Raw genomic sequence first — 12,947 nt, forward strand, 5'->3', positions numbered from 1 at the left:
TTCCATCTTTTTGCTATTGTAAACAGTGCTGCAAAGAATATGGGTGTGTATATATCTATTTTGTGAGGGCTCTTTTTTCTCTAGGATATATTCCAAGTAGTGGGATTGCTGGATCGTATGGTAGTTCTATTTCTAGCTTTTTAAGGAAGCGCCAAATCAATTTCCAAAGTGGTTGTACCATTTTACAATCTGACCAGCAGTGTATAAGTGTTCCAGTCTCTCTACAACCTCTCCAACATTTATTTTTTGTGTTTTTTGGATTACTGCTAGCCTTGTTGGGGTGAGATGGTATCTCATTGTAGTTTTGATTTGCATTTTTCTAATGGCTAATGATCGTGAGCTTTTCCTCAGGTGTATCCGTTAGCCACCCGAATGTCTTCTTTGGTGAAGTACCTGTTCGTCATATTCTTTGCCCATTTTTTAATTGGGTTATTTGTCTTTTTGCTGTTGAGGTTTTGCAGTATCTTGTAGAATTTAAAGAGATTAGTTGCTGATTGCATTTGTAGTAGCCAAATTTTTTTCCCAGTCTGTAGGTTGTCTTTTTACTCTTTTGGTTAAGTCTTTGGATGAGCATAGGTGTTTGGTTTTTTTTAGTTACCTAGTTTCTCTTCTGGTGTTTGTGCATTGTTACTAATGTTTTGTATTCTGTTTATGCCATGTATTAGTGCTCCTAGCGTTGTCCCTATTTTTTCTTCCATGATCTTCATTGTTTTAGATTTTATATTTAGGTCTTTGATCCGTTTTGAATTGGTTTTTGTACATGATGTGAGGTATGGATCTTGTTTCATTTTTTTTTTTATCCAGTTGTGCCAGCAGTATTTGTTAAACAGACTGTCTTTTCCCCAATTAATGGACTTTGGGCCTTTGTCAAATATCAGCTGTTCATAAGTGGATGAATTTATGCCTGGATTCTGTTCCATTGGTCTATGTATCTGCTATTGTATCAGTACCAGGCTGTTTTGACTACCGTGGCAATATAATAGTTTCTAAAATCAGGCAGTGTGAGGCCTCCCACTTTGTTCTTCTTTTTCAGTAATGCTTTACTTATCCAGGGCCTCTTACCTTTGCAAATGAAGTTGGTGATTTGTTTCTCCATCTCATTAAAAAACGCTATTGGAATTTGCATCAGGATGGCATTTGTATCCATAGATAGCCTTGGGTAGAATAGACATTTTCACAATGTTGAGTCTTCCTATCCATGAGCAAGGTATGTTTTTCCACTTTTGTAGGTCTCTTCTGGTTTCTTGCAGTATTGTCTTGTAGTTTTCTTTGCATAGGTCTTTTATGTCTCTAGTTGGATTTATTCCTAAGTATTTTATCTTCTTGGGGGCTATTGTAAATGGTATTGATTTAGTGATTTCCTCTTTGACCTTCTCTTTGTTGGTGCAGAGGAATCCAACTGATTTTTTTTCCTTTTTTAATTGTAGTCTAGGTGAAGGTTTACAGAACAAACTGGTTTCTCATTAAACAGTACACATACTGTTTTATGACATTGGTTAAAAACCCCACGACATATCAACACTCTCTCTTCTCAGTCTTGGGTTCCCTGTTACCAGTTTTCTTGTACCCTCCTGCCTTCTAGTCCTTGCCCCAGGGCTGGTGTGCCCCTTTAGTCTCATTTTGTTTTATGGGCCTGTCCAATCTTTGGCTGAAGGGTGAACCTCAGGAGTGACTTTATTACTGAGCTGAAAGGGTGTCCAGGGTCCATACTCTCAGGGTTTCTCCAAACTCTTTCAGGCCAACAAGTCTGGTCATTCTTTTTGAGTTAGAATTTTATTTTACATTTTTTTCCTGCTCTGTCTGGGACCCTGTATTGTGATCCCTGTCAGAGCAGTCAGTGGTGGTAGCCAGGCACCATCTAGTTGTACTGGGCTCAGACTGGTGGAGACTGTGGTAGATGTGGTCCATTAGTCCTTTGGACTAATCTTTCCCTTGTATCTTTGTTTTCTTCATTGCTCCCAAAGGGATGAGACCAGTGGAGTATCCTAGATGGTGCTCACAGGCTTTTAACACTCCAGATGCTACTCACCAAAGTAGAGTGTAGAACATTTTCTTTATAAACTATGTTATGCCAACTGAGGAATCCAACTGAGTTTTGTATGTTTTTCTTGTATCCTGATACTTCTTTGAAATATTCTATTAGTTCCAGTAGTTTTCTTGTTGATTCTTTAGGGTTTTCTGTTTATAAGACCATATCATCTGCAAATAGAGATACTTTTACTTCTTTCTTACCAATATGGGTGCCCTTTATTTCTTTTTCTAGCCTAATTGCTCTGGCTAGGACCTCCAGCACAATGTTGAGTAAGTGTGATGATAAAGGGCATCTTTGTCTTGTTCCTGTTCTCAAGGGGAATGCTTTCAGACTCTCTCCATTTAGGATGATATTGGCTGTTGGCTTTGTATAAATGCCGTTTATTATATTGAGGAATTTTCCCTCTATTCCTATTTTGCTGAGAATTTTTATCATGAATGGGTGTTAGACTTTGTCAATTGCCTTTTCTGCATCAATTGATAAGGTCATGTGGTTCTTGTCTTTTGTTTTATTTATGTGGTGGATTACATTGATTGTTTTTCTAATGTTAATTCATCCCTGCATACCTGGTATGAATCCCACTTGGTCATGGTGAATTATTTTTTTGATATGTTGTTGAATTCCTATTGGCTAGAATTTTATTGAGGATTTTTGCATCTATGTTCATTAGGGATATCTGTCTGTAATTTTCTTTCTTTCTTTTTTTTTTTTTTTTGGTGTCTTTACCTGGTTTTGGTATCAGGGTTATGCTGGCTTCATAGAATGAGTTTGGGAGTATTCCATCTTTTTCTGTGCTCTGAAATGCATTTAGTAGTAGTGGTATTAACTCTTCTCTGAAAGTTTGGTAGAGTTCTCCAGTGAAGCCATCAGGGCCACAGCTTTTTTTTGTTGGGAGTTTTTTTTAATGACCTTTTCAATCTCTTCTTTTGCTATAGGTTTATTTAGTTGTTCTACCTATATTTGTGTTACTTTAGGTAGGTAGTATATTTCTAGAAATTTGTCCATTTCCTCTAGGTTTTCAAATTTGTTAAGAGTACAGTTTTTCATAGTATTCTGTTATGATTCTTTTCACCTCAGTTTGGTCTGTTGTGATAATGCCCATCCCATTTCTTATTCGGGTTATTTGCTTCCTCTCCTGTTCTTTTGTCAGTTTGGCCAATGGTTTATTGATTTTGTTTATCTTTTCAAATCACCAGCTCTCGGTCTTGTTAACTCTTTCAATTGTTTTTCTGTTCTCTATTTCATTTAGTTCTGCTTTAATTTCTGTTATTTGCTTTCTTCTGGTGCCCGAGGACTTCTTCTGCTGTCTTTCTATTTGTTTGAGTTGTAGGGTTAATGTTTTGATTTTGGCCCTATCTTCTTTTTGGATGTGTGCTGGCATTGCTCTAAATTGACTTCTGAGCACTACTTTTGCTGTGTCCAAATGGTTCTGGTAAGAAGGGTTTTCATTCTCATTTGACTCTGTGGCTTCCTTTATTCTGTCCTTAATTTCTTCTATAACCCAGTAGTTTTTGAGCAAGGTGTTGTTCAGTTTCCATGTGTTTGATTTTTTTTTTTTTTGTCCTTGCTCCTTCTGTTATTGATTTCTAGTTTTATGGCTTTATGGTCAGAAAAGATGCTTTGTAGTATTTCCATATTCTGGATTCTGTTAAGGCTTGCTTTGTGTGACCTAATACGTGGTCTGTTCTGGAGAACATTCCATGTGTGTTGGAAAAGAAAGTATACTCAGCTGCTGTTGGGTGAAGTGCTCTGTATATGTCTATGAGATCAAGTTGGTTGATCAGGGCATTTAGATCTTCCATGTCTTTATTGAGAATGGAAATTCCAGAAGACTTAATTGTGCTCATGAGGAACCTTTACATAGATCAAGAGGAAGTTGTTCGGATAGAACAAGGGGATACTGATTGGTTTCAAGTCAGGAAAGGTGTGCGCCAGTATTGTATTCTTTCACCATACCTATTCAATCTGTATGCTGAGTAAGTAATCCAAGCAGCTGGACTATATGAAGAATAGGGCATCAGGATTGGAGGAAGACTCATTAACAACCTGTGTTATGCAGAGGAAACAACCTTGCTTGCTGAAAGTGAAGAGGACTTGATGCACTTACTAATGAAGATCAAAGACCACAGCCTTCAGTATGGATTGCACCTCAACATAAAGAAAACAAAAATCCTCACGACTGGACCAATGAGCAACATCATGATGAATGGAGAAAAGATTGAAGTTGTCAAGGATTTCATTTTACTTGGATCCACAATCAACAGCCATGGAAGCAGCAGTCAAGAAATCAAAAGGTGCATTGCATTGGGAAACTCTGCTGCAAAGGACCTCTTTAAAGTGTTGAAGAGAAAAGATGTCACATTGAAGGCTAAGGTGTGCCTGACCCAAGCCATGATATTTTCAGTCACATCATATGCATGTGAAAGCTGGACAATGAATAAAGAAGACTGAAGAAGAATTGATACCTTTGAATTGTGGTGTTGGTGAAGAATATTGAATATACCATGAACTGCCAGAAGAACAAATAAATCTGTCTTGGAAGAAGTATAACCAGTATGCTCTTTAGAAGCAAGGATGGCCAGACTGCGTCTTACACACTTTGGACATGTTGTCAGGAGGGATCCGTCTCTGGAGAAGGACATCATGCTTGGCAAAGTACAGGGTCAGCAGAAAAGAGGAAGACCCTCAATGAGGTGGATTGACACAGTGCCTGCAACAATGGGCTCAACCATAACAATGATTGTAAGATTGGCGCAGGACCGGGCAGTGTTCCATTCTATTGTGCATGGGGTTGCTATGAGTTGGAACCAACTTGACAGCACCTAACAGCAACAACAACATGTCTTTATTGAGCTTCTTTCTGGATGTTCTGTCCTTCACCGAAAGTGGTGTGTTGAAGTCTCCTACTATAATTGTGGTGTGGTCTATCTCTCTTTTCAATGCTGTTAGAGGTTGTTTTATGTATTTTGGAGCCCTGTCATTGGGCATACAAATATTTATTATGGCTATATCCTCCTGGTATATTGACACTTTAATCATTATATCATGCCCTTCCTTATCCTTTGTGGTGGATTTTACCTTAATTTCTATTTTGACAGAAATTAATATTGCCACTCCTGCTCTTTTTTGGTTGTTCGCTTGACATGTTTTTTTCCATCCTTTGAGTTTTAGTTTGTTTGCATCTTTAAGTCTAAGGTGTGTCCCTTGTAGGCAGCATATAGACGGATTGTGCTTTTTTATCCGTTCTGCTACTCTCTGTCTCTTTATTCATGCATTTAGCCCATTTATATTCAGCGTAATTATGGATAGGTATGAGTTCAGTACTGCCATTTTGATGTCTTTTTTTGTGTGTTGTTAAGAGTTTCTTTTTTTCACTTAATTTCCTGTGCTGAGTCATTTTTCTTCATGAACTTTCTTTTCCTCTTTTTCATCGTTGTTGGTTTTGTATTTGCTGAGTCTTTGTTTTTCTTGTTTTTTATTTTGATGCGTAGGATTGTTAGTTTGCTTTGTGATTACCTTAATATTTACCCCTATTTTTCTAAATTTAAACCCATCTTTTATTTCTTGATGCTGCCTTGACTTCCATTCCACATGAAAGATCTATGACTATATTATTTAGTCACTCTTTTTTATTTTAATATTGTCATCTTTTGCATATTGACATCTCTGTTTTCCTATTTTTAGTGTTTTAGCTTTGATTTAATTTTGTGACTTCCTTATCTGGGTTGATATCTTGTTGTTGTGTCCTGTGTTCTACTCTTGGGTTGTTATCTGATGTTACTGATTTTCAAACTGGAGGACTCCCTTTAGCTTTTCTTGTAATTTTGATTTGGTTTTTCAGATTTTCGAAGCTTCTGTTTATCTGGAAATGCCCTAATTTCGTCATCATATTTGTGAAATGGTTTCGCTGAATATATAATTCTTGGCTGGCAATTTTTTTTCCTTCAAGTCTTTACATATGTCATACCATTGCCTTTCTTGCCTGCATGGTTTCTGCTGAGTAGTTTGAGCTTAGTCTTATTGACTCTCCTTTGTAGATGACTTTTCATTTATCCCTAGCTGCTCTTAAAATTCTCTCTTTATCTTTGGTTTTGGCAAGTTTGATTATAATATGTCTTGGTGACTTTATTTAGGGATCTACTTTGTGATCTTGGATAGATATCTTCTCATCTTTCATGATATCCAAGAAGTTTTCTGTCAACAAAGCTTCAACAATTCTAGGTGTATTTTCTGTTGTCCCCCTCCCCCCCACCTCTGTTCTGGTACTCCAATCATGCATAGGTTATTCCTCTTGATAGAGTCCCACGTAATTCTTAGGATTTCTTCATTTTTTGTAATTCTTTAATCTTATTTTTCCTCAAATATGTTGGTGTCACATGCTTTATCTTCAATCTCACTAATTCTCACTTCCATTTCCATAATTCTGCCCCTATAACTTTCTATTGAGTTGTCTAATTCTGAAATTTTATTGTTAATCATCTGGTTATCTGTTTGTGTCTCTCTAGGGATTCTTGCAGTCTTTTAAATTTGTCATTATGCTTTTCTCTAATCTTCTTGAGTTCCACTAATGCTTTTTCTGTGTGTTCCTTGGCTCTTTCTGCATTTTGCCTCATATCATTCCTGATCTTTTAAAGAGTTCTGTGTATTAATGTTTTGTATTCTACCTCTGGTAATTTCAGGAAGTTTTCTTCATCTGGAAGATTTCTTGATTCTTCATTTTGGGAGCTTGCTGAAATCCTCTTTATGTGATTTGATATTGACTGTTGTCTCCGAGCCATCAATAAGTTATATTTGTTTATTTTGTGTTTGTCTACTGTGTCCTAGCTTCTTGTTTGGATATACCCAAATAGGCTACTCAAGTGAGCTAGTTTGATTTTTGGCACCTTTCAAGCTCTAACGTCCTGTCACCAGGTGGTTAAAACTGCTACTGTGTATATGAGCCCAGGAGTCCATTTACTTTTCTTGTATGGATTTGTCTCTAGTGTCCAGATAGTTAGTCACCACTTGTGAGGTAACCTACAGTTGTGGATGAGCAGGGGTGATGGTGTAGACATAGGTATCTGGCTGCAGCAGGTAGTCACGTGCTGAACAAGGCAGGGGGCTGATAACTGCCTCTGAGTGTCTGTAAGAAAAGTGTGTCCTTGTTCCCTAGAGTGCATAGGTGGGTGGGCTTTGCAGCTGGACTATGTGTACCCAATGTTGTTGGCTGTAAGGACTGGGAGGCACCACTTATCCTTGGACCCCTGTTGCAGTTGGCTAGGTGGTGTAGGTGGAGCCAGCAATCTTCAGAATCCCTCATGTGGGTAGGGGAAGACCCTGTTTAACAGGCAGAGCGGTATCAAATATCATGAACCTGCCTCTCCAACAGACTTCAGGGATATACCCTATTATACTGTACTAATGAGGACCTACACTCTTGAAGTGGGCCCACACAGATCTCTGCAGGGGTGAAAGGCATTCAAAGTCCATGGATCCTTTACACCTGTGCCTAGGCAAAGAAGCTGTTTCTCCCCTGAGTTCCCAGCTTAAGGGAGTTGGCAGATTATTTTTTCCCTGTTTGTTAATTTGTTGCTTTTCCAAGGCCAGGAGAACGGCTCAGGATGTGCAACAGGCCATTCTTCTGGCCCAGGGAAAGTGGCTATCATTGAAGCCAGCTGGGGACCTGGTGCAAAGCAGGGAGCTGTCAGGTAAATGGGAGAGAGTTTTTACCCAAAGGGGTGTTTTTTGATCTGCATGGTAGATTAGATGCATATGCTTATCTTTTGCTCATTGAGTGCCGCCTCTTGCTGACGGGAGGCGTGAGTGGACTCTCCACTGCTCAGTCTCTCCTGATGTGGAAAATGTGCCCTGAATGCCGCTGTTTGCCTCACTGCACTGGTGCTAGCAGATCCAGCCTGTGGGGCGCCAGTTCCCACTGGGTCGGGACTGGCTCCTCCTTACTGCCTCTGAACAGTGCCTCCCTCCCCCTGCTGCTCAGTCCGACTCCTCAACTTTGCCCTTGATGTTCAGGGCTCCCAGAGTGTCATATATAATCAATTCACTTGTTTTTTTTTTTTGGTCTTTGTTGTAAGAATCATCTGACTATTCTGCCATCTTGGCCCCGCCTCTGCAGTGTTATTTCTGGATTAATCAGCTTTAAACAATATTGACTTTCTGTTACACTCCATGAAAATTTAGCTCTTTTAGGTAATTTTTAAAAAAGATTTTAAAATGTTGATTCAAAAAAGTTTCTTTTTTTTTCTTTTCTTGTATGTCTGTGTTATGCCAGGTATCATTCTGGATATGAGGACAGAGGGATTTACAAGACAACATTGTTGCACATTTGGAGCTTACATTGTAGAGATTGGGTGGTGGGTGAAGGGTAGGAAAAGGGAGAAGTAGCAAATTCATCACCCTTACCCCAGTGAGATACTGTATATGTATGTTAAGTAACTCTCAGGAACTGCGTTGGTAAGTTAATGTAGCTTCAACAATCTTTTGGGTTGTTCAGCATGCCAGTTTTTCAGATTTTTGCTTCTTTGTGCAAGGACATCTAAAGCTTTACAGATGCCCTGAGAGCCCTGTGGAGCCCTGGTGGTACAGTGGTTAAGAGCTTGGCTGTTAACCAAAAGGTCGGCAGTTTGAATTCATCAGCTGCTTCTTGGAAACCCTGCAGGGCAGTTCTGTTCTGCTCTGTAAGGTCACTATGAATTGGAATTGACTTGGCAGCAACAAGTTTGGTTTTGAGAGCCCTATGAAAAAGGATAATCAATTTGCCCTTTTGGGCAGGACAATGAGCCTTTTTGTGTGACCCAGGATCTCTTTTTCAGGAGTCACCCCTTCTTGTTTCTTTATTGTTCTTAGGTTAACTCCACAGAAATACAGCTGGCCCCATAAAGAGAAATGAAGTTCTGATCCATGCTACAACATGGATGAACCTTGAAAACATTATGCTGAGTGAAGTAAATCAATCACAAAAGGACAAATATGTATGCTCTCGCTTACATGAAATATCTAGAATAGGCAAATGCATACAGAGCAAAGTTTATTAGTGGTTACCAGGATGGAAGGGAGGGAGAAAGGGAGTGTCATTGTTTAGGAAGCAGTGAGCATCTGTTTACGGTGATGGAAAAGTTGACAGCTGATACTGGTGATGGTTGCACAACATGATTAATGTAACTGGTGTCACTAAATCGTACATGTGAAAAATGTTGCATTGGGAAATGTTGTGTTATATATATTTTTACAAAAACAAAAAAGATAAACAGCTGGTGTTTCAATGACAATGTTTCAGAGAAACTACTTACAACAGTATTGCAGGCATTAAGTTTCCTTGGTAGGGACCTGGCTTGCAAAACAGGATAGTTGTGAGTGTGGGGTGGTAAGAGAATAGACTGAGGCTGGAGGGAAAAATTATTCCATATTTTTGATCTGTGTTTTAATAAGAGTGCATAGCTTATATTTCAAACAAGCTCCCGGTAGAGGGCAGTGGCTAAACAGGAAGCCAGAAGTCAAATCCCAGTGTGTTCTTTTCAAAGTGGAAAATCAGGCTAAAGTACGTTAGAAACATCATTAGCAGTAAGGGTTTTTTTTTTTTTTTTTTTTTCCTTCATCTAATTACCAGGTCCATCAACTAACCTCCAGACTTGCCTTGCAGTAAATGGCAGTGCCATTCTTTCAGGTGCTCAGGGCAAAAACCTTGGACTTAACCTTAATTTTTCTCTTTCTTTCAAGCCTAGATACAATCTGTTAGCAAATCCTGTCACCCCTTGTAGTCAATGTTTTACTGAAAGCCCCGGCCAACTCAATAAATAAGAAAAATAGACAAAAAATATGAAGATTACAGAGTAAGAAACAAAACTGCCATTATTTGAAGATAATATAAAACCCCAATAATAGAAGCTCCAGTAATAGAAGCATTAGTAGAGACTACAGATAAATATTGGAATTAATAGGAGAGATTGGGAAGGTTTTTGGATACAAAAATCAATGAATAAATATCAATTATTTCTATTTCCCAGTAACAAATAGAAAATGTTTTAAAGGTACCGTTTGCAATAACATAAAATATTATGTACCTAGAAATTAATAAAAGATGTGTAAGACCTCTTCAAAGAAAATTATAAAACATTACTGATATTAAAGAAGTCCTACTTAAAAAGAGAAGAGCCTGGTTGGCGCCAGCAGTATGCAATTGGCTGCTAACCTAAAGATTGGCAGTTTGAACCCACCCAGTGGCTTCATGGAAGAAAAGTCTAGTGAAATTCTTCCGTAAAAGATTATAGCCAAGAAAATCCTACAGAACGGTTCTACCCTGTCACACATGAGGTCACCATGAGTTGGGGGCAGACTCCATGACAACTGACAACAACAATTTAAAAAGAGAGATATATTAAGTTCACAAATTGAAAGACTCAATACGGTTAAGATGACAGTTTGTTCCAAACTGATTTATGGAATAAATGTAATCCCGATCAAAACATCAATTTTTCTTTTTTTGTGGAAATAAACAAGCTGATTTAAAATGTATGTGGAAGTAGAAAGGACTAAAGATAGCTAAGACACCCTTGAAGATGAAGAGCAAGTTTGGAGGACTTGCCCTACGAGATATCAAGACTAATACAGAGGTATAGTAATTAGGATAGTATAATAATCAGGACAAACGGAAGTGGAGACAGACAAATAGATCAATGGAACATAATGGAGAATCCAGACAGACGCCCATGTATAAAACACTTGATGTATGATGGACGTTGCATGACACATCAGTGGGGAAAGGATGAAATTTACAATAAATGGGACTAGAGCATATGAATAAGCACCCAGAAGAAAAGGGAGTGAGAGCAAGAGAGAGGAAGAGGAAGAAAGAAAGAAATGGGATCCCTTCCTCACTCTATTCATAAAAATCAATTCCAGGTCTAGTAAACACCTAATGTGAAAGGCAAAACTATAAATCCTCTAGAAGGTAATATAGGAGGCCTCATAGTAAGGAAGAATTTCTTATTCAAGATGTAAAAAGCACCCAGAGGAAAATATCAGTATTAAAATTTTATATAAATTAAATTTAACAACAAAATTTAAGTTAAATTTAACATTAGAATTAAAATTAAGAATTTTGATTCATCAAAAGACACCATAGAGTGAAATACAAGGCATAATGTAGGAAAAAGTGTTTGCTATCCGTATAGCCAAAAAAGATTTGGTACCCTACAAATTAATGTAAAAAAGATAGATAATCCAATAGAAAAATGGACCAAAGACATGAAATTTTTACAAAAGAGATATTCATGTGACCAATAAACATACAAAAAGGTGAGCAACCATATTAATAATCAGGGACTTGCACATTAAAATCATAATGAAAAACAACCCTTCATCAGAACAGCTAAAGTTAAAACAACTGAAATACCAAGTGTTAAAGTTGTAGAGCAACTGGAGCCATCAAACACTACGGGAACAGTGTAAATTGTTAAAACCACTCTGGAATACAGGATGGCATTATCTAGTAAAATTAAAGATACCCTATGATCTAGTAATTCCACTCTTGGGTGTATACCAGATAAATGCACGCATATGGACACCCAGAGGCATATACAAGAATACTCAAAGAACACTCATAAGTCAAAAATTAGAAAGAATCCTAATTTCCATCAACAATAGAGTGGATAAGTACAATGAGGCATACTCATAGAATCCAATATTCTAGAGGAATTAAAATGAATGCACTACAACTATATACAGCGTAGATGAATCTGATGAGTCTAATGTTGAGTGAAAAAGGTCCAGACACAAAAGTACACACTGTGTAGTTCTATTTACATATAAAGTTCAAAAACAGGAAAGAAAAGCAAAGAAAAAATATTATAAAAGGCATGCTAACTATAGGGCTGTGGGAGAGAATCATATAGTCTGTGTCAAGTTAATCTATGCATAGTTTTCTCTCCCATCAGTCAATGACTGATGCTGCACAGTCCAATACACAGGAGGAGGACTAATGGGTTTACTCTGAAAGTCTGGAATTCCTTAGCACAGGAGTTGGCAAACTTTTTTTGTAAAGGGCTATATAGTAAAGAACTTTGCAGGCTATATAGTCTCTGTCACAACTACTTAACTCTGCTGTTGAAGTGCCGCAGATAATATGTTTAAAAAAGAGATGTCTGAGCTATTCAAATACATAAATAAGTAGATAGCTAAGTGAAAGCCTGGTAACGTCCCCTAAATCTATCTTTGGCTTATGTTGCTCCCTGAAACTTCTGGTTTGTATTTGAAATTGCTTCTTGGGCTTTACCTAGATTCCTTTATAGAATAGAATTTATCATCTTCCTTACCTGTCATAGTTTATGGAATCATCCCACTTAGTCATCTAAGCTTGAGAGAACTTTAAATCATCTTAGATTTTTCTACCTTAAATCAATTATCCAGTTCTGCTGACTCAGTTTCCAAATTGGCTCTTAAACTCATCCCCACTTATCTTAGTTACCCAGTGCTGCAATATCATAACTGCCACAAGTGGGTGGGTTTAAAGAACAGAAATTTATTTGCTCACAATTCAGGAGGCTAGGAGTCTAAACTCAAGGGTGTGGCTCAGGGTGGGGGGTCCTTCGTTGTCTATTTCAGCTTCTAGTAGCTTCCAGCAGTCCTTGTGGATGCATCCGTCTATGTCATCTCTCATCCTCTACTCTAAGTGTGTGTCTCAGTGTCCATTCTGCTCGTTTTATAACTCAGAAGTGTTTAGATTTAGAACCTACCCTGCTTGGGTATGACCTAATTAATATAAAAAAAACCCCTATTTCCAAACAGGATTATATTTACAAGTATAAATCTGTTGCCGTTGAGCTGATTCCAACTCATAGCAATCCTCTAGGACAGAGTAGAATTGCCCCATAGAATTTCCAATGAGCGTCTGGTGGATTCAAACTGCCGACCTTTTGGTTAG

Source organism: Loxodonta africana, chromosome 5 (genome assembly GCF_030014295.1).
Source record: "Loxodonta africana isolate mLoxAfr1 chromosome 5, mLoxAfr1.hap2, whole genome shotgun sequence".
Classification (NCBI taxonomy): Eukaryota; Metazoa; Chordata; class Mammalia; order Proboscidea; family Elephantidae; genus Loxodonta; species Loxodonta africana.